At 39.8% G+C, this 23,159-nt stretch overlaps 2 long non-coding RNA genes across 2 annotated transcripts; one reads left to right on the top strand and one right to left on the bottom strand.

Annotated features, from left to right (window-relative positions):
- Positions 1-5,593: 5,593 nt before the first annotated feature.
- LOC127143213 (uncharacterized) lies at positions 5,594-21,924 on the bottom strand. Its single transcript, XR_007814471.1, has 4 exons — positions 21,728-21,924; positions 12,582-12,631; positions 12,234-12,355; positions 5,594-7,269 (listed from the first exon to the last, which is right to left on the bottom strand). It is a non-coding gene; the product is annotated as an uncharacterized LOC127143213 (long non-coding RNA).
- On the top strand, positions 20,959-21,935 carry LOC127143212 (uncharacterized). The gene is made up of 2 exons (XR_007814470.1): positions 20,959-21,195; positions 21,547-21,935. It is a non-coding gene; the product is annotated as an uncharacterized LOC127143212 (long non-coding RNA).
- The last annotated feature ends 1,224 nt before the right edge of the window (positions 21,936-23,159 follow it).

Here is a 23,159-nt window from a genome sequence, read left to right as displayed (position 1 = left end):
GTGGTGGAGAACGTAAATCTAAGATCATTCTGTGTTTACAGCAGCGAGTCTCAACTGGCAGAATCAGGAAGCTTTGTGGGTTGGTTCTAACTGGAAGACAACACCAAACACAGATAAACAGAAAAGTAGGGTTGCCTACAGGAAGTCTTATACTGTATGTTCCTCTTGATGTAGATTTTTTTTTCATGTCAAGTTTGTGTCAGTTTGAACTTTTGCTTTTTTTAAATGCTTGTTTGCTTGCTTTTTTTCAAATAATTTCTGCAATCAATTTTAGATTTAAAAGGGCAAAGACTAAATCAAGACTAACAGTCATTTCTAGCTGCTCTAAGAGGCTGCAGTTATGGATGCTAATGTGCTCACAACATTGCTGATGTTAAAGAGGTAAAATCTCTTACTATGTTTCATGGTTAAGCATGTTAGCATGCTAATATTTGTTAATCATCCCTAAACACAAAGTACAGCTGAGACAGTACTAGTAGTAAGTGACTTGATGATGGCATTAGATGAAGAGTGAAGTCATTACAATTTATCATTTGTCTGTACAAAATTGCATGCCAATTTATCCACATTTGTTAAGATGTGTCGGTCTGGCCCAAGGTGGTGAACTGGCAGACCAACACTGCTATCCTCATGTCAGCCAGCTAAAAAGAATGCCCAGAAAACCCAATCTGAGATTACTCAAGTGATGTCACTTGACTTGACAAAGCTCCTCCAGAGCCACAGCAGACATTATGCAACTGTTTTCACAGGCTGTGTAGTGCACACTAGTAACTAGTAAATTGACTTTGACATGTAAAATCTGTTGAGTGGACCTCATAAGTGAAGCATGACGTATGATTTGAGACAGAAACTGAAATTTAAAGACTGTTTGTGTGATTCTCGACAAGGACTCAGTGCGTGTTCTGTGACGTCTACAGTTTTTCAGTGTGTCTGAAGTGCACTACCACCAACTGCAGTAAGGTAAAAATAAAGTACAATTGTAGTGTCATTGACAGGAAACAGGGGTCTGCAATTGAAACAGTGTCTAAAGGTCTCAGTGTTTAATTTAACTTAGAAATAAATAAACCACTGCCAGGGAGAGAGGGTCCCAATGGTTTCTTTTAGGTATAACTAATCCAACATGCCCTTTTGTCTCATTCTTCTTTAGTTTCAAAGTTGGAAACTCTCCTCTTATCTCATCCTGATCCTAATATAATGATCTTGACTTCTTTCCCTCACATGTGCTGCACAGACTTTTAAATAAATGTAAAATCCAAAATAAGGTTTTAATGTCTTATAAATAAGATGTCAGAATATCAGAAATTTGTCTCAGTGATCAAGTTAAAGTTTTACCAGCTGCAGAGCCTGCAAAATACAGCTCAAATAAAATCCACAAAGGGAACTCCCTGGAACATTAAACAACACTTGAGACAGAGACGGATGCAGAGAGTAAGAAAACTGTAGATAAACAGCAGTACGGTATCAGAGAAAAATGATCTACACAACTGCATGTGACTTTAGAAATCCAAGGTAGTAAGTTTGTGTGTGTGGCCATCCTGCTGGGAGATACCACATCATTCATCATCTCATTAAAGAGGCTTATAAGAAGGAAGAAAAATGGATGGTTAGACCTACTTTCTAGAGTTATCATCATTGGATGAGAGTGCCAAGTGGGTGGGACATTCTGAGCATTAACTCATCTTCATTGGTAGACTGCTGTGTCTGCTGGTGACGGCAGCTGATCTCAGGGATTGTGCACTGTCAGGTGCAGCAGTCAGTCAAAGCCCTGGCTCCTGCTCAGCAAGTTGGCGAGCTGCCCTGAAACGCTCATCCAAAGCCACAAGAGATACCTGCAATTTGTCACCGCTATAAAATAACATTCTCCATCTAAATTGTCATTTAGAGGCAGAGGAGTTTGTGTTCCAACAGGGAATGATGCTTAGCACCATATCTGCGTTTTTTACAAAGCTTTTTATTATCATGAACTCCACCTCCCAGTTCACTCCCATCTCTCCCAACTCTTTGCCTGGTGTTTTTGTGGTAGTTGGCAGAGACAGAGGAAGGTTTTAAAGAAGACATTTAATCTTTCCTGGCTGCGAAGCTTTCATACTAGTCAGTGTAAAGATGGGCAGGAAAAGCCTAGAGGGCAGCGCATCAATTCTTTGTTTGACGACTGGTTTGGCAGATCGCCAGGGACTGATTTCTCACACCATGCATGCCACAGCACACCTCGGGCTTAGGAGACAGAGAGACAAATGGAAAGATTGACGAATGTATTAAGATCTTAACATTTCACTCTGTTCCATTTACAAAGCTGTGGATCTCTTTGTCAGTTGTGACTGCACAGTACAATGTAATCTGACTTTTTCACAGGATGAAATATTTTTCTGTAATTAAGTTCATTTAAATGCAATTTTCACACATTTTACAGTACTTACACACACACACACACACACATATATATATAGCTATAATTTTATGAAATAATGGCATGTATTACTTTACTTATTGTGAACATTGTGTTTTATTTTTTACAATAGATCTACCAATTTATTACAGAACAGATATGAATGTATGCATTATGTACGAGGAATGTATGAGGGATAAGAAATAAACAGAGACAATGACAGTATTTAAGTTAATATGCAAACCAATTAGTAACACTAACACTACAAATAATCAAACTACCAACCAAGCTGCAGTTAGGAATAGTATCTGTAGGCTGATCAGCATCAATCAGTGTACTGCCTGACTGTGGAACATTAACAAACCTTAGAAGCTCCAAACTCCCAAGCAGTCTCTTCTGTATTTTTCAATGTAATTTTTAAATTCAACAGGTGGCAATGCAGGAGCTTGCTGGATGACATTGTTTTGTGATACGGCAAACGCTGATGTAGGTTTTTTTTTTTTTTGCACGTAGAGCTTATGTCGGCCTGAAAGCAAACTAAGACCCTAATGCTTCAATCTTGATCACTCAGAATTACTCTGACAACATATAAAAGCAAAGTAGACAAGAGACAGACAGACCTGGTACACACTAAACTTGGAAAAGTCTCAGTAGAAAAGAATGTTTTGCCAGCACTATTTGTCAATACCATGATATATGTTGGATCATGAATTGTGCATTATGTGTTTAGGATGCAGACCAGTGAAAGTTAAAGTTTCAAACAAGGGAGGTAAAAGGAGAATGTTAGATTTTCACTATTGGTAAGAGTGAGTGGGAGGAATTTGTGTGTATAAAGGCTAACCACCAGATAAAATGGATGAGATAACACTGCTGATGCCTGTGGAAAAATCATTGCAAAAATACTTAATAAATTTAGCAGTAAAAGACTCTTATAATGGAATTTAAACAGAATACAAAATGAGTACTGAAGCACTTGAGCATGACAAGTGCACTTGGTGCCAAAAGGCTTAGACAAACACATTAATAGTGTAGGATCTGCTGCTGATTTGTGTACAGCAATGAATAAGGCATATAAAGAGTGTTTTCCTGAGAATGAAGGGAAGGGTGTCTGGTCAAATTTTGAGCAACCAAATCTGGATGATTTTTTTCCCCTTTTGACGTCGACTTCTGTAGTCATCAGCTTCCACTGGTTTGCACAGGGGATCAGTTACTATTCTGTCACCGAGAGTGAGGTTACACGTGTTGCCATTCATCTCCTCGAGTGCTACCTCACACATCTGTCACAAAGCATGTAGATGCATCGAGCAGTAAGACTATTCTGTGGTGTTCTATATGACATACTTCACTCAATGGATACTTCCCTGAGGACATCTTTTCCACCCAGCTCATGTGTCATAAACTACTTTGCTCATGGTTTCAGAGGCTGTTGAATATGCTTTTCTAAAATACACTCTGCTTTACGCTGTGGCTGTGCTGTAATTTTCCCAAGTGGTGGAGATCTCCAATGTTCCTGTACCATATCTGATGTGTGTTTGTGTGAGAGCACTCAGGTATGACTCCTCTTTCCTGGAGTTTTTCCTCCTTGGTTTTAGCTGGCCTATGCATAATCAACATTTACACAGTAAATTTTCTGGTTTACACTCACCAGTATTGTATATGTACTGAGTGACTACAATGAGCACCTTTTAAATGCTAATCAAACAGTCGTATCATGCTCCCAACTGTCACACCAAAACACACACAAGGACTAGTCAGTGCAAATATACAGTAAGTAGATAAGTAGAGTGTGGGAAATGCTGACAATATAAGAATTGTTTTACCTGTGTACTGATGTGCCAAGTCTCTCCACTGTGGCCTCAGCTCTTTGATGTGCGGGAAAGACCATCTCCCTCAGTCTGTCTGAACATTGCTCTCAGTTTGTCCTAGCACATGAGGCAGTTATATCCACCATTGCTGCTTCAACCAGAAAGCCATATTGAATATAGGAGGCTAAAACATTCTTAATTGTGATTTCACAGAGCCTGGTGTCTGCATTAATGGAAATTACTTCACATACAAACACTGGAATGTTCATGTGTCCATTTATCTGACGATAGGTGCTTTCCATTTAGTGAATAATGCATCCTCTTGTCCTCACTCTTTTTCCCCCTCTCTGTGACCCAGAAATCAAAGTTTCATTGAGGATGTTCCAACTGTTTAAATGCATCTCAGAGGAGATGAGGAGCAAAGAGAGGGGAGCCCTCCAATAGAGCCTGGAGTGGGGAGTCACTGGGGTATCTGGTAAAATTTACTAGACCACAGACTTCCCCACTGGAATCTGATAAATGATTGGTCAGCTTATCTGATGTGACAGTAAATGGAGCAGTTAGACAGCTGTGGAGGTTGTAATATTATTTGCTACTGGGCAATGGGCTACTAATGGTGTTAAGAGAATAACACCAACTAAAGCTTCATGTTTATTTCATAGGTCCAAAGTAAAAATCGGTTGATTTGTGTATAATCTGTTCAATAATAAATCAAAAGAACATTTATTTTAGTTTTGCTCAGTGTCTGTTTGTTTGCAAAAATGCTGTTATTTTGTTCTTTTATTATACCTCCCAATTGTGTCTTTGTTCGTTTGATTAAAATCAGGTAGGTGTTTGAAAATTTAAAATTAAATTTAGCCTGCACAGTTGTGGCTATTATTAGTCCTGATGTATCCAGACTCCATTTTTTTAAAAGCTCACACTTAATGCAAGTTAACTTTCAAAGATATTACGAGCACATAATAATGGAGCAAAGAACACCTGGACATGGCTAATGGTTTCTAATTTTAACCAGGAAAAACTGTAAGCTCCTTGGACAGCTATTTTTTCTTTGAATTCATAAAATGTACTCCACTGTAAGATTCCATCATGGGTCCTTTGACTCTTCACAGCAGGTAAAGTACTGTTGAAATAAACATAAATATCACTGAGGTGTACTAGTTCCAGAGCCACTATGTTGGTAGCTTGTTGGAATGTATTACTGAAGCACATCAATTGAGCAGAGCTTATTAGTGCTATTAGCTCCTTCTGTGCTGTTGCTGCACCCAGTAAACAATGACATATATTTTCAAGTATATACATTTGTTTTTTATAAAATCACACCTTATTGAATCTAATTGAGTGGCTTTCATTACTTGCAAATAGCTACAGATATACAATATTCTGTCTAGATTTGTGATCATCTGTTGTTACGCAAGAGGCAGTTTTTAGAGTTAATTTTATTTAAGATTGCCTGGTTAGTTTATCACAATATAGCTACAACCTGAAAATGAGCTGAGCATATGAAGGTATAAATCTTGATTGTTAATTGATATTGATTGTTTTGGTACACTGATATAACAATGGAGATCCTGATTCAGAACAATGAAGTTAATTAACTCAGAATGTTGATATGATGATATGAGATATGAGTATCTGTTACAGAAATACCATTAATTAGCTACAATTGATACGATCCACTGACGTAATGTTGGTCATGTTCTCTAGCAAAAATAACACTTAGCACCACCTGTAAATGAGAATCCCGCTAAAGCTTACCTACACGTTTTCAGCACTGGTCTTTGCTAATGAATAAAATAACAAGGAGAAATAAAAAGTTTGATTTTAAAAAAAATTGTAGCATTGGAGCTCTACAGTGTAAATTGCCAACAGCTATCAGAACCCAACCCTGGTGATCAATCTTTTCATGTTTACATATTTTTACTGTTTAAGTGTAATTTTTTTCAACTTGTTAGACAGCCTTAACTCAGTTTTATACAGTATAGTCCAACAAGATTTTCTCTGTCCAGTTTCTCCCTTTTCATTTTATAAATTTCCCTTGGTGTTTCTGTTGAGATTGGCAGCATGACAGTGGGAATGCCAATATGTGGAACACCCCTCCAGCCTCTTGGCAAAACCAAGATGTTATCACACATTACCTTGTTGACACAGCAGTGACAGCAGCAGACTTATGAATTAGTGACACGAAGGTCTTTGGAAAAAGTCAGGCAGAGAATTCTTGATATTCTATTCCCCCTCAGCAATATTATTATGTGCTATTGAGTGTATCTAAACTTATTAAACAGGACATTGTAAACAGCAGCATGTCTACTCAGCAAACCTCCCTTTGCTGAAGAAAGGTTAAAAAAACATATATAAATACACAGGAAAATGGAAACACAGGGATGTACTCTATACAGTGAATGTGTACACAGGTGGAAACACATAACTGCTGCAGCTGACTATGAATGCTTTTTGAACTGGAATGACTTACTGTTAGTTTAGATGTGGCTGACTAACACACTTGCCAACTTTGCCAAGTGCTTGATCATGGGCTTTTTGAGTATCTGTAAATAATATTATAAAGAGTACAGTCTAAACCTGCTCTATATGAAAAGTCCCCTGAGATAACCTCTGTTAATATTTGGTGTATAAATAAATAAAACTGACTTGACTTGACAAATAATTACATTAATATGGTTCTGTTACAGATTGGTTAATAATTGTGCACTGCATGGTTTGGTTCAAACACTGCTCACCTTGATAACATTATTGTTAGAGCATTCAAATTCAGGAGTTGATCCAGATGTATTTCAGTACAGTCAAATAGTTACTACAGGAAATGTTACATCCCTGCCTTCCTACAATCAGTATGACATATTTCTGTGAGAACTATTGGAAATGGTATGGGCCTTCAAGCAAATGAATTGGTTTAACCCCAGCAGGTACATTGTGGTACTTGTGTAATGGAAAGACTCCTGCAGAACAGCATGAGAAGAAGCAGATGATGATTGGCAGGGCCCTCTGCAGAGCAGACTGGCCGACCGACTGGCTGACGGGCTCGCTGGCCAACTGGTTAGGGGTTTTCCTTGTCTGCAGCTGGAAAGGAGGGAGACATAGGGGTGAGGAGAATGTAGCAGGGTAAGTTAGGAAGAGAGAGACAGGGAGAGAGAGAGGGGTGACAGCACGAATGAGTGAAAGAGAAAGAGAGTGGGGGAGAGGAGGACAGAGCATGGTGCCAGCAATTTGCTCTGCTGTTGCTTCGGGATCCTTAATAAACATATCCATAAACTTTCTGTGCCCCCCTTTTTCTTCTCTCTCTTTGCCAAGCTGACCAAGTCAAGGCACAAAGTGGAGGTTAAGACAACCAAACTCTTGTTAGTGCACTTATTTTTTTTTCTACAATATAGTTTACTTAGCTTTCTGAAGAAATCAAAGTCAACAGCTATGGAAAGACCTTTTTGACAAGGTTAGCCCTCCTAACATGGTGTTGTTTCAAACAGTTCCAAAATTCTTGATATGTACCTGTTACTGTCCAGTTTCTATTATTCTGTGCATCTACCCTTTAATTTCACAGCTTCTTTGTAAAATCAATTCAGGTCAAAGGTTACAGTCACTGCAGTGCAAAATTGCATCTATCAGTTCATTTATGGTGCCCTCATTGTGGTGGTGTACAGTTTTAATTTCATTTGTTGGCATGAGTTTTCACAGTGACAATGTAAAAACATCTTTCTAAAATCTATTGGGAAAAAAGACTATGGAGGAAAGTGACCTTTCACAAGTCTTCAGACACTGTATTCAGTATTTTGTATAAACTTAAGTAGATTAAAGTTAAAGTTCTGAGTACTGACCCATGAACTGAAACACTGTCCTCAGACAGATAATGAGATAATAGAACAGAGGTAACCATGATCTGTCCCTTAACTAAGCACACCTACCCAAACCTTTTGCCATGCCATCATCACATTTTATTTTGCAACACTGACTGTGTATCTGTGGCATATCTCCTGCAAGTGGTATGGACACAACACTCTGTGTACTAGACACCAGTTCTTAAGTCTTGTTAGTGAGGTAACCACAGTGTCTGTCTATCTATTTGTCTGTATCTATATTTTACTTGTCTTTGGCCTTGACCTGGAAACAGCCTGTCTGTAACCTGGTGAACTCTGTCAATCCATCCATTCCTCACCCTTCCCCCCACACCCAGACACTGCAGCTGTCCAATCTCCCTTTGGGGTCAAAGGGAACATCCTAATGCTTGTCCCACTTGAGACTGGCACCTGTTGGCCCTGTCTTAGCCTCGCCTTCATAAAGACAACATAGAATTCAATAAAGCAGGTGAGCGTAGAGCCACGAGGCCTGATGGTGCCTCTGTTCTCCCCACTGTCACTTCTGTCCTCTTCCTCCTCTTCATTTCCACACTGCTGTGAAGTCAATCTTAAGTAAATGTTCAATATGCCATTTGGAGGACTGAGGAGGTCTCACTCTTAGAGATATCACAGTCGAACAATCATGGATACACTGGTCGAATCACAATTGGTTTATCAATGGGAAAGTGAGGCTGCAGGCATTGATTATAGTGGGACTTGTTCTGTAGTGGAAAAAGTTGTAAGAAAAGTAGTGAGCAAACATCCTGTGTTTAAAATAATCTGAATCTGTCTTTAGGGCTTGAGTGTGATCATTTAAAGCGAATGTTAAACTATCCACTTCTACACCTGCTTGTCAATGTAAAATGTGTGGGTTGTGTTTCTATGGACATGTTGCCAACAACTGTCTTTTTAGCAGTTTCTATATCTGTACATGCAGTATATACCATAGATACATAATACCTACAGTGGTACTTTGTGCATAGCTTGTACCAGGGACTGTACCATACGAACCTGCAAGCTTTTGCCCATTTAACCTGTTTTTGCCACAGTCCGGTGGCTCACTTCCTCTTATCATTGTCTAATTTTTAGCTTAATGTGCACTCAGCTGTCCAAGAGTGTAATTAGGGGGCAGATAGATCCCACTGTCAAACTGACACATTGAGGCTGGAGGAAAATTGGCCTGATTGTGACTTTGACATTGTGTGAGTCACTGCTCTGATCCTCTCCTTCATTAGAGCAAATCCCTGCCACAAAGACCAATGAAGAAGAGATTTAGTGTAGTCTGGGAGGTCTGCCTAAAAAGGCTAATGTGCCTGTGTGTGTGTATTGTATGTGTGATGTAACTTGAAATGTTTCCAGGCTTTTTTATTTTCTTTCCGCTGTGTTTCTATATTGCCTCTTCTCGCTGTCACTCACACTCAAACACCCATCTGCTTGACTTATAATTAACTGCAGTTGTTAATGGGCTCAAGAAGAATTTAGCTTGTAAGCCGATCCTACAATTAGGGCTTGTTGACTTTGCATAAATGTTGGGGCTGCCCTCCCCAGAGGCGCGGGGCAAAAGAAGGGCGTCTTTGAGGGGCTGCCAGGCCAAGCCGGACCTCCTGAGATGTTAGAAGGGGAAGTAGGGTTTAAAACACACACAGAATCCCTTCCAACAGTCTTCCCCTGAATCCTTTGGGGTCACACAGGACATCAGGTTAACCTCTGGAAACTTAGATGAGACCCCGTGGACCAGTGAATCTCAAATGTGCATCCTCAAGAGGCTATCCATGCAGAATTATTTAAAAGAGGAAATGAGCTTGGAACAACTTGAATATATTGTACAGGACTCTATCAAAATGAAGTTACCACATTTTAATGATTGCCAGTTGAAGCTTAATGTTTTTACTGTTAAAAAAAATGATATTTTGGGTTTAAACATAGCATAAAAAAATAAATAACATTTTACGCTGCAATCCACCCAGACAGGACTTTCTGTATTTAATTAAAATATGTAACTCTTCACCTACAGTATAGTGTAATGTTGGAAGTTGGACATTAAATCAACAAGAATCAATATCTTTTCTTTTATTTTATTTCTATCTTGACACAAAATTGAGGTCCATGTATGTTAAATTACATTTTTTTAAAGATCCTTAAACACAGTGTATCTCAATGGTAACAATACAGTATTTAAGAATTTAATTAGTGAAAATAGAGCAGATTTATCCTACTTGGCAACACAAAGCACTATGTTTCTGCAATAAAACATTTTAATGTATTATTATTATATTTAAATATTGTGCTTTTTGATGCTGGTGTTGAGTTTCGTGGCAAAGTATTTGTGGGTTTTCTCTTGAAAACCAGCTCCTCAATTGCCTCTTTCCTTTTACTGGTTGCTGCGAGTTTTAACAAGTGCCCGTGCTCTGTCTCTTTTTTCTCTTTTTCTTTGTTGCTTAATAGGGAGGTGATTCAGCAACACAAAGAGAACATGCTGTAAAATAGGAAACTAAGTGATCAACACGTTCCCTGTCGCATGTCAACACAGCTTCCAGCCAGAGCTAATTCACTGTGTCAAGGCATCACTGTTGCTTCAAGGTATATTTCTATATGAAATCTACTGTTATAGAAACTTGATAGACAATCAAGTAAACAAGGATTTAAAGGAAATTAAATTGAGTAAAAATGGTGAGAAGGTTTTTTTTATTTTCTAAAATTGAAGTTTACGGTTACAACTCATAACATCCGTCTGTTAAACCTGGGCTGAATTTCATTTAAAAGTTTATGCTTCATAGATTGTATGTAACTAGCTTTATTGGAACTCCTGGACAGACTTCATGGCAAAAGTGATTAAAAAGTGAAATCCTTTTAGTGTTGTACAGAGGATTACAAACGCAGTGCCACTGCAGTAATCTTGTCTTGTCTGCTTGTCTACTACTGCCTACAACTTGCATTCATCCATAGTGAAATCTGTTAACTTCTAAATGGTTTACTTTGTTCATGTGGAACTCTGTCTCCCCCTCTCCTGGGAGATCAGAGGTCAGGGTCAGCTGGAAAACAGACGCATTCAGGCTAGTTGGGCTACAGGGTCTTTGCACACTTCATGAGGGCAGATTGCGCTGTTTCATGTCTGTATCATTTTAATTAAACTTAACCTCAACAGACTTTCTTTGTGTTTACAGTAATGATTCCCTCTTTCCCCTATTCCTCCTTCACTCTTTTACACATCAGACTCTAAAACATGTTTCTGTAATACTTGTTAGTGTGGAGACTGATTTATGAGCTCAGTTTTGATTGTAAAAGCATCTTGTGGATTCAATGAGTATAAGAAAACAGTTTCTTTAGAAATTATCCTGCGGCCCGTCATAAATCACTCCACTACCATTTTGCATGCACAGAGAGATTGGCCACAAATGTGTGCACAGACAGACAGACAGACAGACACACACACACACACACACACACACACACACACAAGACAGGCTCACTTCACTTCAAATGATCTGTAATTTATGGGGAGGTCCTGCTGTGTTGTTAGGTCAAAGTTCAGAACTAAGAGATAATGAGTGTGGTGGTGGTGGTGTGCGTCTATGAGAGAGAGACAGGCAGTGAGTCAGTGCAAGAGCTGGACTCTGAATAAATCAAACTCTGAGAACACACACTCTGGAACCTTCACTGACCAGGCTATTAAAGTCCAATCCCTCCCTTCTCACACACTACCCCTGCAGACTGTAAATCAGTGCTCTCAGCCAGCTGGTACATGAGGCAGGTGAGAGGTGGGAATCAATCAATACAAATAACTTGTACAGATGAGTCAAAAGAGTTTTTGATGTGCCAACACTTCTGACTATTGTCATACCTGAAGTTAAGATGTCAGCTGCAGCAGGTACATTTTTCATCTGTTACATTCAGACAGCAGCAAGTTTGTCAGGCTGGTTATGTTCGTTAATCTGGTTCTAGGACTGCTTAGGTTTGTTTTGATAGCGTTGTTATGCGTGGATATGATGCACAGTCCTGTAATCAAAGATTTTCTGCTCTTCCATTGCCTTTTGTGTATTGTACAATAGTTTTGTAACTAAGCATGATGAAGTCTTCCAAAAGTGTGCAAGATATTGCAAGGTTGCAGAACTCCTCTGTGATTTTAACAACAGTTTTCAGTTTTGGTCAGGTGATCATGAAGATTAGAACAACTTGACAGGAGAGAAGAATCACCTGCTGCAGTTTTTGGCTGGGATGAATCCCTGCAGGCTGTCAGCTCTCTGTGGTACATGACTGTTCATCGCTGCAGAGCAATCACTAGACCTGGTGACTCCCAGTGGATGGCTGCCAGATCCCTACAGATCATCACAATGTTTGAACGTTTGGCAAGAGATATTACAGGTTGAAGGCTTCCTTTGGTTTCCTCTAAATATAAACCTGTCTGGATGCATGAAAAATACACAAGACCTTATTATATTTTCCAGAGCTGCAGGGTTTGTGCTCCTCCCAACTGATGAGGCTTTTTATTATTCTTAAAGTTCTTGCCATCATTCGTATTTGCAATAATGAAATTGTACTCACCAAAAAAACTGCTGAGATCTGGGAACATGGCAACATCATCACAACAAAGTCTGCTGGGGCAAAAAAAAAAAACAAGCAGTCAGACAGGTTGTAAAAATGCTGAGTAGATTAGACATTTGATCTTAACCACTTTATTTGGTGGTAAAAACTACTATATTATATGTCATCAGACTTTGAAATTGTACTGTATGAACTTTAGGTAAAAGTTTAACTAAAAAGTTGATCTGTGAACTATGATGGATGTTTACCACAGACAGCTGGGTAATAATTTTACAGTTTTGGTTTCTCCTCCAAATAAGGTTTGTCTAATCCAGCTCAGAACATTGAATTTTGTAAAGGTCAAACATCTTAAATCACAAAAGACACATAACTAACACTATGTGGGCTTATTGAAAAAAGAGGGGAAATTCTTGTATCAATGTTAGTAGGCTACAAGCTATGATCGACTTTGATAGTAGACCACAGAAACTGTGCAGCTCATACATACACTGAGTATAAAAGTGTCTCATATTGTTGCCAGCTTGAATACGCTGCCATGGGAGACATCTACCCAGAAGCTTCAAGCATAGACACTGATCTACAGTTATGTCCAAAAACAGTTTCATCCTCTTCTGAAAAATGGAGAATTATACACAATAGCTGCAATAGTATTGTTTATATTTCCTCACTCAAAAACTGAGGATAATCCAAATTTCAGTTTGGGGTAAAATTGCGTTCAGCAATTATCTTGAAGGACTTTAATACTTCTTGAATGGGAAACCTCAGCTAGTGTTCCTCATCATGATGATGTCACTATTGCCCAGACGTCACTCAGTTTATGTGACTGATGCTTTGCTGAATGTTGAGACTCTTAGGAGCTTCACTAACTGCCTCACATTTCTCTGAAAACATATCATCATGCCGATTTTAAAGCTAACACAGACTTATCAGCAGTCAAAATGAAAGTCTATGTCGTGGCAATTCCAGTATTTTGTCCACATCCTTGTATCGCTTAGGGATCTTATGCTTTACCGTGCGTATGGAAGACAGATGAACAGTTAGTCCAGCCATTATATCATATCTCCCAGTGAGACACATGTTTACAGGATAGCAAGCTGAGCTCTAATGAAGTCATCGCCAAGAGAAATGCTGGGATAGGCCCGCAGTGAGCATGTGTGTCTGATGCCAAATGCCTCTGTACAGTGATGAACGACTGCAGCCGAATTTTGCTAATGATCATTTTGGAAAAGCAAATAGATGTATCCAGCATCAATATTTCTTAATTACGGTCGTTTCCTGTGGAATTCTCTGTTGACGAAAACAGGGCGAAACAATCAATCAGGCGAGAGAGAGAGAAAGAGAGACTCTGGGAAGCAGGAAAGTAAACCTCAAAGGATGGATTTCATCATTCGCAATGGATTTTCACCTTTTTTAAAGTCTCTAAGTGTGTGTGCGCACATGTCTGAGAACAGTAAAGGGAGTGACACCCACATTAAAGAAAGCAAGTGTGTGTGGGGCAACCAAGAGAAAAACATAGTGACTTTCTCTGCCATCTAAATCCCCTGCAGGCTACATGCCAGTGGCTACATGCTGCTTAAAGTGCTTTAATGCCCTGTCAGCTGTGCCAGTGGGAATGAACACACACACACACAGTGAATCATGAACTGAAGCACATACACACCACTAACCCCACAGTATAAAGGCCTGCAGCTGCTGCCAAGAAGCACATATGAATCCTGAGAGGGAGTGTGTGGTTGAGGGTTTGGGGATAGTGGCACGACATGTGTGTATATATATGAGTGGTCTGTGTGTAACTGGAAGCAATGGGGGAACTGGAACTGTGTGCATAAAATAGTGTAAAGTTACGGTTACACACACATGCATACCGACCATCCTCCATCCGTCTTGCTTTTTTCACACCTCCTTACCCTCTTTTAGGTCAATAAAGCTGCAATATAGGAGGACTTGTCCAAGGTTCCAGAGGTAAAATCCCTGTTAATCTTCTGCATAGACAGTTAGACATCTGCCTGCTGAAGCACTTCTGAGGCAATAGATGGACATCAAACATGAAAATCCTTTTTTTTTAAAATCTATTTTGTGGTTCATATCAGCTCAACAGAAGCTGTAGTGTTTTTTGACACTGTTTCGTTTTCCAACTCCACAATTCTACTGTTTTGGTTTAGCCTCACCACTCTCATCAACCTAATTTCCAATTTCAGCAAGAAACCTCTGACATACCCACTATGTGCTGTCCACCTAGTGTGAAACTAGCTGGTGGAGAAACACATCTTGAAATTAAAGAGTCTGTTGTTTCCCTCCTAAGTTGGTAGAGATCAAAACAGAGCTAAAGGCAGTGTGAATATTGGACTTAAATCTGTAACAGATGAACAGAGACACAACTCCAAATAAATGCTAATGTTGCTCCATGGCTGCTGGATGTGTAAGAGCTGGGTTATACTCAATAGAAGTGGTTTGTACAATGTGCTGCCACAAATAGTTTGGTAACAAATGAAAAAAGAGAGCTGGAAAGAAAAGCTCAAACCCCAGCCTACTTTCTCATCTCCATACAGCTGGCCAGTCACTCTGAGTCAGCCTCCCTACTGTTGACGTCAGAAAGGTGTGTAGGGAGAGGATTTCTGATGCTATTCAACCTACTGACTTCACCATATCAACTTTAATATATGTTATTGCTGCTGCCAAATGGCAAAAAACAAAACAAAACAAAAAACAGTTAATGCAGGTTTAAGGAAAGGAGTCAAGTGTTACTATGGAGTATTTTTACAATTTTTGAAACTTAAAATGATGGTCATTACATAAACCTATAGATTATCAATGAGATGCTGAGAAGCATTTAGAATACCACTAAAAGGAAACTTTCAAATAAGAATTCACATCGAGAATAAATGCTTGCACTTCTTCATATTTCACAACTCATAGATAGCTTTATAGGCTTAAACTTTATAGGCTTGAGGCTGGTTTTACAAATATTAAGGAAAATGCTAATTTTCAAACACAAACAAAAAGTTAATACTGTCAAACATTCAGTATGTTTTCAAACATGTACTATTCAATGGTACTTTATCCTTCTGCCACCTCATTCCCTACCCACCCACCACGCTCTCTGTTAACTAGACTCTTCAGTGTGAAAGGCCAGGATTAACCTTGGATTTGAAACAGGCCGCAAGCCCATACACTCACCAATCCCTCTGTCAGACCCACCCTCATGAGCTCATCTCTGCCTAATGAATAGCCCTGGTCACAGGTGAACACACACAAAGATAGACAGGGACACCCACACAACAAATAAGGGCAAACAGACAATTATGTGTGCCTTTGCACATGCAGACACATAACACACACTCACAACGTCAGCATATTAGCTCTCTTTCTCTCTTTTTGTGTGAGAGTTTCTTCAGCCAGATTTGATGGTATTGTTGCTCTGTCAAAGTGAGCTCTTAAAAGGAGGCAGCGATTTCCAACCAAAAGCAGTGCTGAGAGGGAACATGTCTTAACATCAGACAATGTTCACACAGACACACACACACACACACACACACACACACACACACACAGACACACACACACACACACAGGCACACACAGCCAGGCTGAATATGAAAGCACCGTAGCTGAAACATCTTTATCAGGGCTGTTCCTCTGAGAAATAAGTGTCTGCCTCAGAGCAGAGATGTCGGATCTGTCAAAAGACCTTTTGGGAGGAGAAGGCTTAGCAAGTCACTGGCAAAAAGCTGTGTGTGTGTGTGGTAAGTGTGTACATGTCTGCCTACTTTCTACTTTCATGTATTACCTCATACTCTCTCTCTCAAAGTCCTTTTTGTAACCAATGAATGGATATAAATAAGGCACTAATCAACCTGTCCTATACAACTCTGTGGATCACTGAAGAGGGCATGCACTGATAAACTAAAGAAAAACACTTTTCACAAGTTACTCACTGGTACATCAGGCACATTCAAATCACATATAAAAATAGAACATTTTGCAATAATGACTGCTGCATCTATGGTTTAAATATGGATGGAAACTTGTTTTGGAGGCTAGTACACCCAAATTAAGTTCAAACTTTATCAATATACAAATATCTCATCTGCCAGTCATTATTTGCATACTGTCATCTAACTTAAATGCACTAAGTTTAAACAGTAGATGTATATATTTACCATTTTTATATATTTACTCAATCACACACATTGCATAAATTTTAATAACAGAGTAGCAATTTTCATAATTTTTTCTTTACTTCCTTATTCTCTGTTACTGTTATATACCTTCATATACCTTCATGTAGTATGTTGCTGATGTATTCATGTTATTACTTTTGCCCAGTCATTATTTATACTCACAATTATCCATTCCAATTTTCTTTGTGTATTTCAATGCTCCACATCCCAGTGTCCCCATGTTTCATATATATCACATTATCTTACGCCATGCTCTGATACACACTGTGTCTGTGAGCATACACTTGTCTTTGTTCATGTCTCCCTCTCTCTCTCTCTCACACACACACAGACAGTGTCTTGTAGTGTGATCCGCTGAGAAGATAGTGCTTATTAGTGTCCTATAAATCTTTTCTACCTCCCAGTGGGGCCCTAAGTCGTAATTTACAGCAACACGTGCTGCTGAGGTTCAGGCTTCAGCCAGTGTGAGTGTCTGAAGGCTGATAGACAACTTAGGACACTGAAAACATGTTTAGTGGCAACAATCATACCCAACATGTTAATGTGAACTCCAAATCACTGAACACCAGGTTTTCATCACATCACAGATGAATAATATTGACTGGATCAGATAGGGCTTTTAATAAAAGGATGACATTGGTCTCATTCACATGACAGACACATTAGTCTAACCTTTGCTGCTGTTTCTCAAGGGCAGATGTGTGTAGTGCACTGAACGAGCAAAATTACTACAATCAACACATGCCACCACCTCCTTGAGTGGATGCAGGGAGGGGAAAAGAGAAAAAAACAAGGAGGAGTCAGGCAGAGAGGAGTTCCAAGAAGAGGAAATAGAAGGTGAAAGAGGGAGGAGAAGAGGGTGGAGAAGAGATAAATCTTGTCTGTTGTGTTCACAGCAGGCCTGTCAAGGTTGAAACATGACATTTATGTGGACTAGTATGGTCATAACTCCAATAATAGCTCCAGCAAATGCAGACTATTTGTAAAAAGACATTTGGATGGAACTATTGTCAAGTGTGAGTGACAGCAAAGCAGCACACAATGCCGGGGAATAAGCGTGTAATCTGTGGTATCGAATTCAACGCACTGGTAGAACAGCATGCTGGGAGTGAATGGAGTCTTTGTGGAGGCTGCGGCTTACAGGCTCATTTGCATGCAGTGATAAACGTTGTTTACACTGGACATACAGCTCTGTGAAGTGGTAGGTAAACGCAGCAGGAATGATAGATTTACTGCCTCACATGGGAGCCAGACAGTTATGTAGTAAGCACACACACACACACACACACACACAGACCAATTCATGCAGCAGGTATGCAAACATAAGCTACACAGACGCACATACGCAAACTCAGATGGATTATTTCATGCAACAGGGATGTAACATACACACACAGGTACACACATGAAACAGTATCCATTCTCCTGGTGATAAATGCCCTTTTCTTTCCTCTATGGCTGATGTTCATATTTCCAGCCAATCCATCAACATTATGCTCAAACAAAGTTTATTTTCTCCATGTAGCTTTGATAAACATATAGATATAAGCTAGAGCTCTTGTGGGTAGAGGAGGTGGAGGGGAGGTATAGAGCTGACCAGGTCTACTGCCTCATTCCTGGGTGAGGAATCCCCTCTCTAAGCAGACAGGGCAGGCTATAGTGAGGAGACCAGGGACCAAATGGGGTCTCAGCCCCATTTAAGGAGCAGCAGATGATTTGTCATCCTCTGGAGGTGACGGGCAGGAGGGTGGCAGTGTGGCTTTGGAGAGAGATGAAGGCGGGGGGGGGGTTGAAGGACAGGGGCAGCGATTTAAGGCAGTAAACGGGTTTTGGGTCACTGGCATCACACAGTGGGCCAGTCACTCAGCTCCATAACTGGACAAGGTGGAGGGAACAGGATGGAGTTGGGCAGTGTGGAGACAGGGGTGATAGATGGTCACCCCTCTTCACCCACCAACAAACCCCCCCAGAACCCATAGGTTTATGGACATGGTAGTTCACTTCTCTTTAAAATAAAGTTCCTTCAGTCCAAAGCCAGGCCAGGTGTTATTATTTTACAGTGCCAGGTGATGTTGTTTGTACCATGGCGCATGGTGGGTAGATAACTATTCATAGATAACACTGGAGGTGGTGCGAAAGTACACTTTGGTGCCCAGTTTTCCTTACTTTCTCTGTCATTGATGCTATTGAGCTGTGATGTGAAATGAACATTACAACCAACCTCCCACCCTCCCTTGTGTTGAATGCATCCCTCAATTGGTGGCAGAAATAATATTGAGTTTCCCTGTTTCCCACAGAGACTCGTAGCAGTGGGACGGTGCGAGGGTCAGACATTTTTCTCATGTGTTGCCAGCCAGCTACCGGCCAATAAATCAGCTGAAGGTAAACACATAGACTGTGACTGAGTGAAAAAGAACAACAAAAGACAGCAGAATTCACCCCCACTAAAGTGGTTTGTGGATTGGATGATAAGGTCAAACTTGAAGTGACGATAAGTTAGTAGATAATGCAATTATAGATTCCAATGGAATATATAGGGTTCGGGTTCCAATGGCTGGTCATATTTTGGATATGGTCCCAGACTGGTAGAATACATAGGCTCACTATGCTTTGACAGTGACAAATCGTTTATTGAATGTCTTGTCTCTGTCAATCTAGAAAACAATTAGATGGCAGGCATTTTTAGTCAACACTGACTGTCACAAAAAATCCCATCATCACCCAAAATTGCCATTTTGTCATGTCAGTAAAAGACAAAACTAAACTTTTGGCTATTGTCTGCTTAATGTGCTCTCTGCGAGCTGGTGTCTGTATTCATGTCATAGGAGAAACTCCATTCTGTAACATTAATCTACAACTGTACTTTTATAGTTCAACAGAGCAACAAAAATCATGCATGTGTGCATCATCTTAATGATCTAGCAGCGTGAATCACATCAATTTTAGGGGTTTTCAGCTGGTTATCTTATCAGCTCAAATCCCACCATGTATAGTTGTGACTTATCTGTGCATGTACACAAATAGATGAACACTCATTTTCATTTATAATTTGTTTGTTTGTTCATGTTTTCCAAATTTCTCAATTTAATTTATTGTTTACATGATGAGCCAGAAGAGTCTGATTTAGACTCCCAAGGCTGGTCCATGTGATGATGGTGGTGATAATTATAAATTCAGGCTTATAGATGAGTTAGCAGGGTCTCCGACATACATTTTTAGGCACACATGCAGGTACACACACATGTACACACAAACGCACTTGACTTGACTTAGCCAGACCTGACAGAGGCCTGATTGGTGTCTCTGTCTTTGGGTGGGCTGATTTAAAGTGTCCCTGTGGTGTCGTTTCAGGTAGGAAGACAGACAGGGGCCTGGAATCCCCCACCCACTCCCCTGCTTCCCTCACTGTGAGTACACTTAGCCCACTCACCCTTCATACACACACACTTTTTCAACCCAGATTCCTCTCCATCCACACAGCATCCATGCTTTCTCACACTGGCCCTAGCTGCCTGGGTCTCCAGGTCATGTGGATTTCTCACCCCCTCCCCCCAAAACCCTGTCCCGTCCCCAACGAGCAGCCGCACATTCCACAGCACCCGCGCTTATTATTGGAGGAAATTTATAGGGCCATTTATTTAACTGGATCTGAATGACATCGGTTCTGGATGAGTGGGGCTAGGGCAAACTGCCGGGCCATGTGGTCCAGGGAAAACAGAGCAGGGGATAAATCAACTGACAAGGGGAGCGAAAGAGAGGTGGTGGGTGGGAAGGTGGGAGATAGATATAGAGACAGGGAAGTAGAGTGAAAGTAAGGGGGAAAGCCAGACACACAAGAGTAAAGAAAAAGAAATAGGAACATTAGATGATCATTGTACAGTTGTACCACAAAACAGCACTTAGGCCATGAGCACTGATGAATTAAGTGGTGAAAGGGGACATGGGGCAAAAATTAGATGTTGCATGTACACACAATGTAAACTTAAATAATACTGTATAATAATAATACATTTGGGGTTTACTATCCAGTAATTATACTGCTCTAGTTGGATTTATGTCTTCCCAGCTTGCTGATCTTATACATCACACTCACATGGACACAAACCCCACAACTCTTTCTGCAATAGTGAATATTCATGTCGAGAGATGGCACATTACGTAGCGAAGGGGATTTCAGAGGCTGTGTGTGTGTGTGTGTGTGTGTGTGTGGAAAGGTTCTATTTTATTATAATGAGCCTTCCATTCATCTGCTATGATGCATTCATTCTAGAACTAACTGCTTCCACACAGAACAGTCACTAAGAGCCTGGACTGAGACACTTCTCGACACTTTAATTTGCCTCAGTTTGCATTAATCTATTATCCAGCCATCTCATGTTCTTCTATGTCTTTTTCAGGTGACTTGGAGAGCTGGGTTGAGAAGAAGAAGCCAGGTAAGATTTTCTAATTTGACCAAAGCAAACCTTATGACAAACATGTTGTTTAGCTTTAGATGTATCTAGACCAAATAACTTCTTTCATTTCTTTATATTTTACCTTCAAATCAACAAAATCCTTCCTCTCTCTAGAAATTGTGTTAATTTTCAACATGATTAGTTAATATTTCACAATTTAAAATGTTATTTCACACCCAGCCGATCAGTCTGTGTAAATACCTGCTTACAACTTAAAACACACTGAGAAATAACCAGGAAATATTTGGATTAATATACAGTAAATATAGGATTAATTTTATGACAGCAATGAGGTTTTTCTTCATAATTAAGACATTTACTTTCTCTTAGTATCCTGGGAAGGTGGACAGGAGATCAGATGCATGATGGTACAAGACGTCCATTACAAGCTCGTCCCAGAAATGAAGAAACAAAGGAGGTTCTGGAGCCTCAGAGAGAAGGTTAAGGTTAAGGTTAAGGTTAAGGTTTGTAACTGCACCCACACATGCACACACAAACATACAGCACATACCCTTCTTGGGCAGCACGGTGGCTCTGTGATTAGCACTGTGGCACCACAGAGAGAAGATGCTGCCATCTTCTCGATGTCTCCATTCTTCCCTCTGTGTGGAGTTAACATGTTCTCCTAGTGCTTGCGTGGGTTTTCTCCGGGCACTCCGGTTTCCTCCCACACTAAAAAAAACATGAAACTCAGGTGAATTAAATTCAAATATAATTAACATCTTTGTCTTTGTGTCTTTGTGTACCACACCCTTGGCTTGATGGTTGGTTGGTCTTGGTGTTTAATCTGTGTCAAATTTCCACATAACACACTGTATCATGACTAACAGAGCTCCTTCTCAAAAACAACTAGAGTGGCACTTATGGAGACACTGACCTGTTGCTGAAGAGAGAGACAAGTCAGCTTGTCAACTGAGGTCTCACATAAAGTTCAACATTTAAAGTGACTTTCAATTTGACTCTCAGAAGTCAAAAATTCAAATGGCAAATGTGTTACTGTATAAGTTAAATATGTATTAAAGGTATGACAAAAGAGACCATGCATGGCAGCAAACAAGGCAGGGATATAACCTGTGAAACAGATACAATAAAGAAGAATCAGCCATTTACATAAATAGATGTTTTGAGTGTTTTAAACTAGTAAGATAAGATAAGATAAGATAGACTTTATTTATCCCACTTGTGGAAAATTCACTTGTTACAGCAGAAATGAGAACAAACTAGAGTGAAAAATAGAAAAGATAAAATAAAAATATAATATAATATAAAAAAGGCACAGACGGATAAAAATAAAGTGCAAAAAGAGGCAAATAACTCTGTAACAAACATAAATGCACAGTTTGTATACAGAAGTTGGTAATAATCACTGAGGTAGATAGTATGTATGAAAGAAAGAAGTGACCAGAAGTGGAGTCCAGAGTGCAGGTTTATTGTTGAGTCAAACTGGTGTTGTACGGTCTGATGGCTGTTGGAATAAATGACCTGCAGTAATGCTCCTTCTTGCACCGTGGATGCAGCAGTCTGTTACTGAAGGAGCTGCTCAAGTCACCCAAAGTCTCATGCAGGGGGTGGGAGGGGTTGTCGCAGACATTTGGAAAATTCCTTCATATTATTATAACAAAAACTGAAAATTAGGGTGATATGAAAAAAGGTTTTTAATTTTGTTTGCCAGGGACATAGTTAGCATTTTACTAGTGCTTAGTACTGGAAAAAGTAAACACAATGGATAACACAAATGGGTTATTGCCAGTGCCGTGCCTAACTCACTAAGAGAGAGTCCTCTCCTCTGGAGTCAACTTGTGTTTGATGCCATCTAGATCACAAAAGCATCATATACTAAACATCCCACATGTTCTAAAAGTGATCAGCAGCTTGTTTTACTCTTTTGTAACAACACAATATGATTTGCAGCTTTTCTTATTTAAGAAGATAAAGTCAGCTCC

This window comes from Lates calcarifer, linkage group LG13, assembly GCF_001640805.2.
Source record: "Lates calcarifer isolate ASB-BC8 linkage group LG13, TLL_Latcal_v3, whole genome shotgun sequence".
Taxonomy (NCBI): Eukaryota; Metazoa; Chordata; class Actinopteri; family Centropomidae; genus Lates; species Lates calcarifer.
The sequence above is the reverse complement of the archived record's forward strand: the minus strand, read 5'-3'. Positions and strand labels throughout refer to the sequence as shown.